This window comes from Littorina saxatilis, linkage group LG5, assembly GCF_037325665.1.
Source record: "Littorina saxatilis isolate snail1 linkage group LG5, US_GU_Lsax_2.0, whole genome shotgun sequence".
Taxonomy (NCBI): Eukaryota; Metazoa; Mollusca; class Gastropoda; order Littorinimorpha; family Littorinidae; genus Littorina; species Littorina saxatilis.
This window is the reverse complement of record NC_090249.1, coordinates 43,831,550-43,846,391: the sequence shown is the minus strand read 5'-3', so window position 1 is coordinate 43,846,391 and position 14,842 is coordinate 43,831,550.

The following is a 14,842-nucleotide window of genomic DNA, read 5'->3' as shown; positions in this document are numbered from 1 at the left end:
TTTACGCCCAACGCTAACATAGAAGTCGAGAAGTCTCGACGAGAGCGAAAGTTTTTTTTCTATTTTGGGTGGTTTTCATCATGAATGTGTGCTTCATTACCAAATAACATTGACCAAAAAAATGTATTTGGTTCCTTTGTGGCCTGTCGCACACAGTCGTTTTCTACAGATCGTGAATACAGAGATTTGGGGTGTGATGAAAATGGTGTTTTTAATAATAATAAAAATCTTAGTTATAGCCTGCATGCTCTTATCGATTACAAATCAAAGGTGAACTTCACCGCCAATCCAAAATCAAAACTGTTCGATTCGCTCGCCTGTGGGCTAAACAAGAAAAAGTAATCGAACCCCTGTCCTACACACCCAAAACAAACCCGACGACAAAAAAGCAACATGAACGCGTCACACCTGTGTCAATGTCGGCGACAACCTTTTTCCATTAGTCATCAACACAAAAATGTCGATCATGTGCAAAACGTCGATGATTTGGGTGAAAAACGTCCATACTTCATGTTCATGTCGTGGGCCTCGTCGAGAGTGTCTTGTGTAAAATGTCAATACTTTGAGTGTAAAACATGGCGGATTGACAGATATAGGCTGCGATTGTTGGCAGTTTGAGGGGTTGAAGGGGGTGGTGTGAGGGATAGATGTCGAGGATCAGCAACCACCACATCAAAGAGCTGTAATCTGTAGGAACGCGGGTTTAGTGGTGAATAATTGTGTTCTGCAACCACCCACGTGCGCATATGCTGGGATTGTGCAAGCGCGGAGGACAAGGGGATAAAGAAACAAGTCGCGTGAAGCGAAATTAAAACATTTGTGACCCTCCACCACGGGATGAGTCGCATGTCACCTTTGCATGATTTTCATATTTGTACATTTTCCTAAAGAGACTTTTATGCTCTATCCAGTGGTGAAAACCGTTTTAAAAAAGAGCGAAAACTGTTTGAGTTATAAGCCTGTGACTAAGGTGACCCTCACACTGTTTACCAGACACTCCCCGGACTTATATCAAGCCTAGCGCAGAACCGCGCGAGGTGACATGCGACTCATTTCGTGGTAGAGGGTCACATTTAGTCAATCTGTCAAACTCACAGAATGATGCTAAAAGCATTGCATTTCAGGAAGACAATGTATTGCGGATATCCCGCGACAACGACTGAAAGCCGCGCTGACACACTCATTCACACGAAAAACACCTGCTGATCGCTTGAAGTGACAAGCTATGGTATAGCGCAGTACATAGCGTAAATCGCTTCACATGAAAGCGCGATTTTCTTTATTCTTTTAAACTTTCTGAGATTGTTTGTAATCCAAACATAACATATATATCTATATGTTTCTTTTAAATCAGGAAATGAAAAAGAATAAGACTAAATCAATTTTGAATTGATGGAACTCTGATGTAACGTTTCATGACGATCGATCCAGTAGTTTTCCGGGAATCGCTCTACGGACACACACACACACACACACACACACACACACACACACACACACACACACACACACACACACACACACACACACATATATATATATACACACAAACACAAACACACACACACACATATATATATACACACATACACACACACTCACACACACACACACACACACACGCACACCACCACCCTCGTCTCGACTTCCCAGTTAAAACTTGACTCAATGTAAAAAGAAAGTGAAGATATAACCTGCGCATTCCCACACAGACACACAGACACAAATACAGACACACACACGCACGCGCACGAACGCATGTACACACACACACACACACACACACACACACACACACACACACACACACAGCCATAGACAGACAGACAAACACACAGACAGACACACAGACACACAGATACCCCCCCCACACACACACACACACACACTCACACATAACAGCCAACCCTCCCACATTCCCCCCACAACATAATTGTCGTTGTTGCACGTGCTGGAAAACCCCACTGTGCATATTATATTAATAGAGGCTTCCATAGATCTAAGAATCAGCAGCAATCCCTGCCCGTCTGCGGCCTTCAAGCCCTGGGCTTATCGAGAATGGCGGGATTGAGTAAGAACGATTTACGACCGTCGTGACCAACAAAAGAGGAAATGACGACACAGTATAGTTACAAAAGAGGCGGCCCCTGGTTACCAAAAAAAAAAAAAAGGGGGGGGGGGGGGGGGTGGGGGGAACGAATGCGGTCGTGGGCGAGTCTAAACCTGGGTTTATCGAGACAGACAGTTCAAAAACGGCAAGGTTTTGTAAAAGAATATCAGAGGAGGAAATGACGAAACAGGAGAGTGATGTTTGGAAAATAACCAAATCAAATGTTACCCGGAGATTGATACAGAAAGAGAGATAGAAATGTACGCAATAACGGAAATGTCCACGGCGTTTGTCATGTTTCAAACATCTTTTTTTCTCTTTTTTTTCTGGGTGGAGGGAGTATTGTCCAGTTGTCGCGCGCAGAAGACCAAAAGGGTTACAGACAGACAACGCCAGACGAACCCGGGTAGGCTGGACACATTAGCAAGGCTAAAGAAGTCAGCCCAAGAGAATATCAATCCGAAATCAAAACAAGAGCAGGGAAGGCTCTTCGTCCATTTAAGGAAACGCTCATGGAAGGAACACTTTGAGGCCGAATCTACGTGGTCCCCCGAAGACGAACTAATAATATGGCCTTTTGACGGGAAGCAAACCGGATGTATAGGCCTACTTACTTATCGACAAATGGTTGTGACAAATGTTATGTTTTGGTTAGAGAGAGAGAGAGAGAGAGAGAGAGAGAGAGAGAGAGAGAGATCAGGGAAAAACGTGGCAGAGACAGTACATTGACAGACAGACAGAGACACAATACAGACAGACAGACAGACAGACAGACAGACAGACAGACAGACAGACAGTCAATACAGACAGAGAGACAGACAGAGAGACAGACAGACAGACACACACACACACACACACACACACACACACACACACACACACACCATTACACACAAGATGACGATAAATGGCATCTCTTCTTTTGCTCGAGACAACAAATGGCAGGATGAATGGGAAAAGACATTACAGATAAAATAAACGATCCCCGTCTGTGGGAACATTAATATATTATTGCTGGGAGTGAGACACGGTTTATGACCGGGGAACTGTGCAACATTCTCTGGGAACACACTAAGATTTTACTCCTTATACAGTGTCTCTTACTTGGTCTGGGGACTTAGGTTTGTTGAGATGACATACCCTTTTGACGCAAGCAGAAGGCCTTTTTCATAAAAGAAGATACTTTCTTTTCCAGTGAAACGATTATTGAAACCACCACATACATTTCGAGACTGTTAACATACATAAACTAAGAGCGTCTCTTCTTCTTTACTTGTACACCGACTTAACATCAACATCACAGTCAGTTTCGCTGACCGGCACGGTGGCCTAGTGGTAAGGCGTCCGCCCTGTGATCGGGAGGTCGTGGGTTCGAACCCCGGCCGGGTCATACCTAAGACTTTAAAATTGGCAATCTAGTGGCTGCTCCGCCTGGCGTCTGGCATTATGGGGTTAGTGCTAGGACTGGTTGGTCCGGTGTCAGAATAATGTGACTGGGTGAGACATGAAGCCTGTGCTGCGACTTCTGTCTTGTGTGTGGCGCACGTTATATGTCAAAGCAGCACCGCCCTGATATGGCCCTTCGTGGTCGGCTGGGCGTTAAGCAAAAAACAAACAAACAAACAAACAAACAAAACAAGTCGCGTAAGGCGAAAATACAATATTTAGTCAAGTAGCTGTCGAACTCACAGAATGAAACTGAACGCAATGCAACGCAGCAAGACCGTATACTCGTGGTCCACCGCTCACAGCATTGGCAGTGAAATTGACAAGAAGAGCGGGGTAGTGGTTACGCTATGCTGCATAGCACGCTTTTCTGTACCTCTCTTCGTTTTAACTTTCTGAGCGTGTTTTTAATCCAAACATATCATATCTATATATTTTTGGAATCAGGAACCGACAAGGAATAAGATGAAAGTGTTTTTAAATTGATTTCGAAAAAACAATTTTGATAATAATTTTTATATATTTAATTTTCAGAGCTTGTTTTTAATCCGAATATAACATATTTATATGTTTTTGGAATCATAAGATGGAGAATAAGATAAACGTAAATTTGGATCGTTTTATAAATTTTTATTTTTTTTTACAATTTTCAGATTTTTAATGACCAAAGTCATTAATTAATTTTTAAGCCACCAAGCTGAAATGCAATACCGAACCCCGGGCTTCGTCGAAGAGTACTTGACCAAAATTTCAACCAATTTGGTTGAAAAATGAGGGCGTGACAGTGCCGCCTCAACTTTCACGAAAAGCCGGATATGACGTCATCAAAGACATTTATCAAAAAAAAGAAAAAAACGTTCGGGGATTTCATACCCAGGAACTCTCATGTCAAATTTCATAAAGATCGGTCCAGTAGTTTAGTCTGAATCGCTCTACACACACACACACACACACACACACACGCACAGACAGACACACATACACCACGACCCTCGTTTCGATTCCCCCTCGATGTTAAAATATTTAGTCAAAACTTGACTAAATATAAAAAGTCAGTTTCACAATAAGTTTAGCAATCCCCGCTCTACACAGAAAGCAGCCAGGCTGTAGACACTGTTTGTATGCGTTCAAGTTGAAGAACACTTTTATTCCATGAACATTTTACTTTACACAAGCATAACCGCTGACTGGATCATGATATTGGCTCGAGTGTGTCCACGAACTCGCACCGACCGGAATCACTGACAGGAAGCTTACGGGGAATAAACAGGAATTCGCAAACGAAAAGAGACAGACAATGTGTTGGAATGGCCACTTCTGCGGTTGCCTATGCTGAAATCAAAGACATGTCGACGTGGACGTGGACCTAGTTTTGCTTTTCGGCGACTACATGTACCAGAAAATGTTGGATGATGAAGAAGACAACGTACAAGGATATCTTCAACTGTCGGATATACCAGCACAGATCAACCTTTTTAATAAGAATTTTCATGTCTCCCGATCTGCACATGCATGTGGCGTGGTTGGTCTCGGTCCGTCATTCAGTGAGGCTTTTTCGTTGAGCGGAGCAATCAAGAGAGCATTTGACAACTTCCCATCCATGATACTCGTGTTGAAGGAAACATCCGTGATGATACACAAATCCACAGACAGTTTCTGGCTGTTTGACTCGCATTCACGCAATCAGAACGGCATGCCAAGCGCGAACGGGAAGGGCGTCCTGATGAAATTTCAGGATCTTGATGACCTTTTGAAGTTCCTGACTGAAATGTCAAAAGCAATCAGCTCTGGTGTGGTCACATTTGACTCTGCAGGATTTCAGGTTACCGAAACTGATGATCAGCCAAAAAAGCAGCCCCCTGATCAACCAGAGCAGCAGCCCCCTGATCAGCCAGAACAGCAGCCCCCTTATCAGCCAGAGCAGCAGCCCCCTGATCACCCAGAGCAGCAGCCCCCTGATCAGCCAAAGCAGCAACCCCCTGATCACCCAGAACAGCAGCCTCCTGATCAGCCAAAGCAGCAGCCCCCTGATCACCCAGAGCAGCAGCCTCCTGATCAGCCAGAGCAGCAGCCCCCTGATCACCCAGAACAGCAGCCCCCTGATCACCCAGAGCAGCAGCCCCCTGATCACCCAGAGCAGCAGCCTCCTGATCAGCCAGAGCAGCAGCCCCCTGATCAGCCAGAACAGCAGCCCCCTGATCACCCAGAACAGCAGCCCCCTGATCAGCCAAAGCAGCAGCCCCCTGATCACCCAGAACAGCAGCCCCCTGATCAGCCAGAGCAGCAGCCTCCTGATCAGCCAGAGCAGCAGCCTCCTGATCAGCCAGAACAGCAGCCTCCTGATCAGCCAGAGCAGCAGCCCCCTGATCACCCAGAACAGCAGCCCCCTGATCAGCCAGAGCAGCAGCCTCCTGATCAGCCAGAGCAGCAGCCCCCTGATCAGCCAGAGCAGCAGCCTCCTGATCAGCCAGAACAGCAGCCTCCTGATCAGCCAGAACAGCAGCCCCCTGATCAGCCAGAACAGCAGCCCCCTGATCAGCCAGAGCAGCAGCCCCCTGATCAGCTAGAACAGCAGCAACTACAACCAGAGCAGGTAAAACAATTGGTTTAGTCGTCATAACTTATTGAAAAGATATTTGAAAGAGAGTATCGAAATGTTAAGTGTTTCGTAAGTTTCTCAACCTTTTTTATCTGGATTGATTTGATTTTTCCCTTGACAGAGTATAGCTGGAATTCCATTCAGATGGGCAAAATATGCGAACAATCATATTTATTTACCTAACAACAAATACTGTGTTCAATGCAGTGGATGAATCTGTTAGTGAACCAGTTATATTTTGCTACAGTAATTCAAATATAATTATATTTTGTTCTGTCAGGAAGATGAAGACGCGGTCTGCATGTTCTGCTTGGAGTCATGGGGAAAGTCCAAGCCGAACGAGCCGTGGATTTGCTGCTCCGTGTGCAACCAGTGGTGCCATGAGCAGTGTGGCCAGATAGATGACCCCACATCATACAAATGTGACTTTTGTTTAGAATAAATGGAAGGCAAAGGTTTAAGGCAAGGTACTAACTTACTAAGGTACCATGATTTGGTTCTTCTGCCATGGATGTTACTTAAACATACTTTTAAGTGTTATTTTTCTGAACGGTTTATTTTTACCTGTGGCAAAAGGTCAATAAGCAAGTCACTATGTTGGTCGATCAGTAAAAAAATTACCTTCTACGTTGAAAATGGTTAATAATGGTGGAAAATGGTTTCTTGTTTTTGAATTACTCAACTAGTATACTTTGTGTATGGGGCAGTTTGGGACAAAGCAGGGGCAGGGTGGGACGGGGCAGGGTGGGACAGTCCCACCCTGCCCCACAGTGTGTCCCAGCCTGCCCCACTTCGTCCCATCCTGCCCCGGATTTTGTTTCATTTTCAACGGTTATTTGCTTAAAAATGGCATATTTTAATATCAAATTAAGTTACGTTTTTATGTTTTTAATTCAATAAAGTTTATAAAAAGATCGTATTTGTGTTTATTTTGAAAATTAGGTGTTAGAAAATTGCAATTGATTAAAAAAAATTAAAAAAAGTCCCACCCTGCCCCAGTCTCCCTTACACTAGATTCCCCAAAATCTTCAAACTCTCCAAAATGGCGGCGCGGACACTATATCTTTAAAGTTTTCCAACTCAAATGCAATCCCTTTTTGTCCGGGCCGTGTAAAAGAATCTTTCAACAAATTTGAATCCATTTGACGACGGGCGCTGTGGCAGGGTGGTAAGACGTCGGCCTCTTGATTGGAAGGTCGTGGGTTCGAATCCCGGCCGCGGAAGCCTGGTGGGTTAAGTGTGGAGATTTGTCCGATCTCCCAGGTCAACTTATGTACAGACCTGCTAGTGACTTAACCCCCTTCGTGTGTACACGCAAGCACAAGACCAAGTGCGCACGGAAAAGATCCTGTAATCCATGTCAGAGTTCGGTGGGTTATGGAAACACGAACATACCCAGCATGCTTCCTCCGAAAGCGGCGTATGGCTGCCTAAATGGCGGGGTAAAAACGGTCATACACGTAAAATTCCACTCGTGCAAAAACACGAGTGTACGTGGGAGTTTCAGCCCACGAACGCAGAAGAAGAAGAAGAAGAATCCATTTGACTGAAACATGAACACACACAGTCTACCGAAATACAACTAGTCAAAACGTAAAAAGGTCGCGGAAGAAGACTTTTTTAGTATGATTGTATTGTTTTCATTCATTGGGTTGAAAACAAGTTTCCGGGAACGTTTCGTCCTGAATCCTTTGAGAGATACATGAGGTAAAACATATATTGAAAAATGAACTATTGTGAAGTTATTGCGGATAACCTTCAGATCTGGAGCTCTTTTTACATTTAGTCAAGTTTTGACTAAATGTTTTAACATAGAGGGGGGAATCGAGACGAGGGTCGTGGTGTATGTGTGTGTGTGTGTGTGTGTGTTTGTGTGTGGTGTGTGTGTGTGTGTGTGTGTGTGTGTGTGTGTGTGTGTGTGTGTGTGTGTGTGTGTGTGTCTGTCTGTCTGTGTCTGTCTGTGTCTGTGTGTAGAGCGATTCAGACTAAACTACTGGGCCGATCTTTATGAAATTTGACATGAGAGTTCCTGGGTATGATATCCCCGGACGTTTTTCCATTTTTTCGATAAATACCTTTGATGACGTCATATCCGGCTTTTTGTAAAAGTTGAGGCGGCACTGTCACACCCTCATTTTTCAATCAAATTGATTGAAATTTTGGCAAAGCAATCTTCGACAAAGGCCGGGGTTTGGTATTGCATTTCAGCTTGGTGGCTTAAAAACTAATGAGTGAGTTTGGTCATTAAAAATCGGAAACTTCTAATTACATTTTTTTTTTATTAAACGATCCAAAAACAATTTCATCTTATTCTTCGTCATTTTCTGATTCCCAAAAACATATACATATGTTATATTTGGATTAAAAACAAGCTCTGAAAATTAAAAATATAAAAATTATTATCAAAATTAAATTTCCGAAATCGTTTTAAAAACTATTTCATCTTATTCCTTGTTGGTTCCTGATTCCAAAAACATATAGATATGATATGTTTGGATTAAAAACACGCTCAGAAAGTTAAAACGAAGAGAGGTACAGTAAAGCGTGCTATGAAGCACAGCGCAACCGCTCCCGCGCCAAACAGGCTCGTCACTTTCACTGCCTTTTGCACTAGCGGCGGACTACGTTCAGTTTCATTCTGCATCGTGCCCCTGTGGCACATCTCCAATGACAGTGGAACACTTCCTGCAGGACTGTCCAACACACCAAAACTTGCGAGCAGAGACCTGGCCTGCTGACACACCGATGAGGGACAAACTCTATGGACCCATGGAGAGCCTCCGGCGTACAGCAGCCTTCATCAGGGCCTCCGGAGTTGCTGTCTGAGCGAACGACGAAGAAGAAGAAGAATTCTGTGAGTTCCACAGCTTGACTAAATGTAGTAATTTCGCCTTACGCGACTTGGTTTTTTTTGCACTGAAACGGGGACATTGTTTGTAAAGATTTGTTTTTTAAATGTTTGTTTTCATACATGACAATACAACATTGCAATATTTATGTATGTGGTACTACTTTGGTATTAGTAACACGATATGGGGTTATGCTCAAACACTGCAGCTGTGTGTTTCTTTTGTATTAACGTTTTTAATTTGAAAAACCTCTTGTCGACCGTGACACGCTTTGGCCCTGGTCTAAACACACTTCAACGACACGGGATGAACACAGTTGCTGAAGTATGGTTCATTCCTTCCATTCTCGAGAAATTGCAAACTCTAATCCTGTCTAAATATCACTGTTCAAGTGTTGTAGTCAAGCACCGGTTATTTCAAAACATCCGATTTTTTTACGCGGTTTAAAAACTGTGTCTAGCGTCACGATCAACATAAGACAGTTCATTCTCTTTCTTCTTCGATTAATCAGTCACTGTAACTGCCAAAGCCAGACTATCTTTTCACACACAAAGTTTGACTTTCCTGATAAACCATACTTTCTATAACCACCAAACAAACACCTTCAATGCCACTTTGAAAATATCACCCGTTTGTCCCCTTTTTAGCTTCACCTTTATGTAAAAACGGAACCAGTTAAAAATTGCTGCCTAGAGTAACCATGTGTTCAAATATACCAATCCAAACCACTGGTATGCAAGCCAACGCAGAATTGGCTCGTAGGAACAAATCTTACGATTGAATCGCAGCAGTGTGACCCCAGCTTAAGCAGGCACTGTGTAAGTGGAGAGACAAAGAGAACTCAGAGGTGTCTAATCGAAGTGCGTCTATGTTGATTAGACGGCCACAAGCTTCTTGTGGACTAATAGGCATTAATAAAGCTATTAGCAGCGTAGCGGCGACTTCCTTTGCTTTTTGATCTCTCTGTTTAGTCAGCTATTGCCGATTATATTCGATGATGGCTGAAAATATCTCATGAACTGCGCTTTTCTGTAATGTACAATTGATCAACGGCAGTGTAGCGCAGGCTTACATTCTCGTCAGGACTGATGAAGAAGTGTTTAATTATACTGACGAGAGTTATGCCTCAGCCCTAACTACAAACTATTTTATTCCTTCCCAAACCCGCTTTTTGAAGCCAGTGGAAACACTCATCGTTTTCTTTGTGTTAGTAATCTCAGTATTTACATAGAAAAACATATTTGCAGCAGAGTGCTAGGGCCATGATTGTTTTTGTAAATATTTGGTTGCCGTTTTTGTTTGGTTTGCTGTGTTAATTTGTTTGCACAACGCCAATGCAAAATAGTATGCAAAGTTATACCATCCATATTCAGGAATGTTACCATAAGCTCTCTCTCTCTCACACACACACACACACACACACACACACAAACACACACACACACACACACACACACACACACACACACACACACACACACACACACACACACACTTTATCATACCAAGGAATAAAAAATATGATTACATTACGAGTCGTCTGGGTTCTAGAAGGAATTTGTCTCGAGAGGAAATTGAACGGGGAATTCACTCGTAATAGAAATTTGAGTAAGACCCTCAGGGATTGACAAGCCACTACAAAAAAAAGCAAAATTATTTTTGGTAAACAAGAAAAGCAACATGAATTCTGATAACACATTAGATTTTTTCGGTTCCACCAAAAAACAAAAACTACAGTTATATACTGTTCAAAAAAAGAAACGCATAGCTTGTAATATTTGGTTAATTTAGTTATATGGCTACAAGGATATCCACCAAACTGCAGAAAATGTTTATCTGGTCGTCGACCTTTCGTCCATTGCCACAAGTGAGCTCTGCACGTGACGCATGCGTTATCAGTGGCTACAATGTCAAAATTGCTCATTTGGCATGACCACTCGTCATGCTTCAGTGTAATCTCGTGAAACTCGGGGAATATTGAGCTCTCACCATGTCTTCCAAAACCCATAAAAGCGGATTGTTCGCCACAAAGAAATCAGACGACAATTCAGCGACGAAAGATGGCCCGATTGAGCAGAGAAGACCGCCAAATTGCATTGGGTCGTTTACAAGCAGGCCAAATTCAAAGTGCAATCGCCAGGCACTTCCACGTGTCCCAGAGCACCATCAGTAGACTGTGGGTCAGGTTTCAAGCCACTGGCTCCGTTGCTGACTTGCCATGAGCGGGAAGACCAAGGGCGACAACTGCTGCTCACGACCGCTTCATACGGCTCCGCCACCTCGGGAATCGTTTCCTGTCGGCCTCATCTTCTGTCCAGGCTCTCCCCGGGCCACACCGATTATCGGACCAGACCGTGCGGAACCGCCTGCATGAAGCTGGTTTGAGAGCTCGCAGACCTCACAGAGGAGCTGTCCTCACCCGCCGCCATCGCCAGAACCGAGTGCAGTGGGGCAACCAGCACCTTCGCTGGACCGTCCGGAATCACTGGAGACACGTGTGGTTCAGCGACGAGTCCTACTTCCTGCTCCAGCGACATGATGGTCGGAGGAGGGTCTACCGGAGAGTAAACGAACGTTACGCGCCCAACTGTGTGGATGAGGCACCCGTTCATGGTGGTGGAGGCGTCATGGTGTGGGGGGCGATCAATACCGCTGGAAGGAGCACCCTGGTGCACGTCCAAGGGCGCATAACTGCCCAGCGATACGTGGAGGAAATTCTGCGCCCACACGCCCTTCCTCTTCTGGCTGACCAGGATGCCATATTCCAGCAGGACAACGCTCGCCCGCACACAGCACGACTCACCACCCAGTTCCTCACCGACCACCATGTCCAGGTGCTTCCCTGGCCATCCATGTCGCCAGACATGAACCCGATAGAACACCTCTGGGGTGAATTGGACAGACGTGTGCGCAGGCGAGAAGAAGCGCCGGCAAATCACCGCGATCTATTGCAGGCACTTCAGGAGGAGTGGGACACCATCCCACAGCAAGATATCCGGCATCTGATCCAGTCCATGCCCAGAAGGTGCCGGGCAGTTGTTGCTGCTCAAGGCAGTCACACCCCCTACTGACTTGACAGCCTCGGCACCCAATCGTATTGATTGACTGATTGATTTGAAGATGCAAATGAACTGTGTGTGCATTCAACTGTGTCCATACCAAATTTCAAACAAATAATCTAAATATTGGATTTTCTGTTATTTTTTTCGAAAAATAAAACATTTGGCAAGTAGCAACTATGCGTTTCTTTTTTTGAACAGTATATATCAGTTGCAGTTACTTTTAAAGGAATTTTTACAGTTACAGATAACAGGTCATTTGATTAGACAGGGTGCACCTTGCACGTCATATCAGGGAAAGACACGGTACTCAGAGATCCAGTTACCTGAAGCAATATCATAATTACGGGACTAGAAAATAATATCACTTGACAAAAGAGCGAGATTGAACCAACAACAAACATGTAAACAACGGTACGGTGAGATACAGATCCCAGTTCTGGCTTGGTATATGATTTTCTGTTTTTGTAGTTTTACATACATTGTTTTTCTCTTATTGTCACTGTTTCTATTTACACACTCATCTGTTTAAATTGCCGCGAGTTCTAGTGAGAATCGGGCAATTAATAAGTGAACATTATTATTTTTACCAGAAAGGCGGTGTGTGTGTGTGAGCAAGAAACGGCTAATTATTATACACCTGTATACAACGAAAGAAGAAAAGAGGAAAAGAAGTTTAAAAAAAGAAAAACGAAACGGCAAATGAACTGGCAGCACCCTTGCAAATGTGTCTGCGACCGGAAGCGACTCTTATTAACCTTTATTGGAAATACAAACAGCTCAACCATAACCGGAAATGAAATCGATCGTGTAGCGGAACCGGAAAGGATCCACCTGTCTCGTAAATACATGGCATCCGGGCATGGACCGGAAGGAAATGTACCCGATCTGCAGAAACTAACAATTTGACCTGAGAGAGACCAGCGCAGGTAATGTAGCTGCATCTGGACGCTCCAACAAAAAAACCGTGAATATTTGTTCTCACTGGCGAACCGTAGTCATACAGATCTTCGTCTCAGAAGGATCGACCTTTAACTGTGGCATACAATGAACTACAATGAACACATTCTTGTGGATCTGGTTTTAGGTAGAACGTACTCTGTAAACAAACAAACAAACCAACCAGCCAACCAACCAATAAACAAACCAAGAACTAGATAAAAAGCAAACACGCAATCAAGAAAACAAGCCAACCAGCTAACAACCAATCAACTAGCCAACATACCAACCAACATTATTAGTTATTTCTAATATGCTGACTGTAAGCAAATGGTAACAGACATGTCTAGGAAATGTAATATCCACATGAACCGGCATGTCGTCGGACGCTGGCAGTCGGCGACACGCTAACACTAATAGCAATATCAATTCAACGAAAGCATTGTTGTCATTTCAGCAAATTGGTCACCGTACAGCAAAAGTGACGCCAAAGGCTTTTAAAACTTCCGCAATTGACAAAACCGTTCCGGCCATTTTGTCTAATTTTCACAAGCGCCGGAAACTGATTCAAGATGTCATGTAAAATGTCCTCCGCGCAGTCACAAGAACATGTACATAAACAAGTCTTATAATTGCAGGAACAAATAAGCACACTTATATTGCAGTCCTGAAGGCAACATTATTACACCCGTCTTGTGAAAACCAGAACACATTTCAATTCTATTTCATGAAGAAATACAACTGTCGTATACAGGTTTTTGACATACTTTTGATTATCCGACATACGCTAAAGAGACCGCCTCTTTGATAACTGATCCATGTTGACACACGTTGTACACCCAAGAACAGAAGTGTATCCGTTGATTTAAGAATTACCCATGCGTCTTGTAAACATAGCAGAAACGAAAAATTATCTGTCACAGACAGCAAGTCGAAAAGGAAAATAAAAGTGTTCATTAAACAGAACAAACGGTTCATTCATGCAACAATAATGGTCATTTATGACCGTGGTTGCTAAACGGAAGAAGAACGGTCAACGCTGCACGCCCACATCGGAATCTATCATTAGGTATAACAAAAAATATTAAAAAAACGCAATACTTTTTTGCATCCGTCTTGCTAACAGACAGAAAACAGCTCCATCGCAGACATCCGGATGCAAAAACACACCTGTCCTGTAAAACACACATCAAACACTACTTCCATCGTCTACCTGAGGCTAAAACACATATACATCACCTCTACCTGTCTTGCAGCTCAATAAGCGAAGAGTCCTCCAACGACTGGTATCCCAGGGAACGGAAGGTTGCGGGCATTCGTCGCTTCATCTTTCATCCACAGTTTTCTACAAGGTTTGTCTTGTCCGTGTTTCCTCCCTGCTTCGATCGATGACAGCAGTCCATGGCTGTTCCTCCTTCGACATGAAACCGTACGTGTTTTTTCTCTCTTCTGGCGACCACTGACTTCAAACTGATCACCCCATAGACTTATACGGCAAAGGTACATTAAAAAGCTAAGCTGATTCGTGTTTTTTTTCTCAGTATACAAAGCTGAAACTGACGTTTCTTCTCAGAATGTAAAGCTGGAAACTAATGCTTTTCTCAGGATCTTGTCTCAATCGTTTGCAAAAGGGCTGAACAGGAGTTTGATCAGAAGACAGGAGATCAGTCCTGTTGATCTGATGCACATATTGTAGCACAGAGGGAGTGCCGAGTGCTCAAGTGTTTTTCTTTAGAATTGTTTTCAACATTCTCCATTCCGGAGACACATGCTTTTGAAAAGCTACGATGACACGAATGTTTTCTTTTCCTAGTATGCAAACGGGTCCTTTTTCGGTACG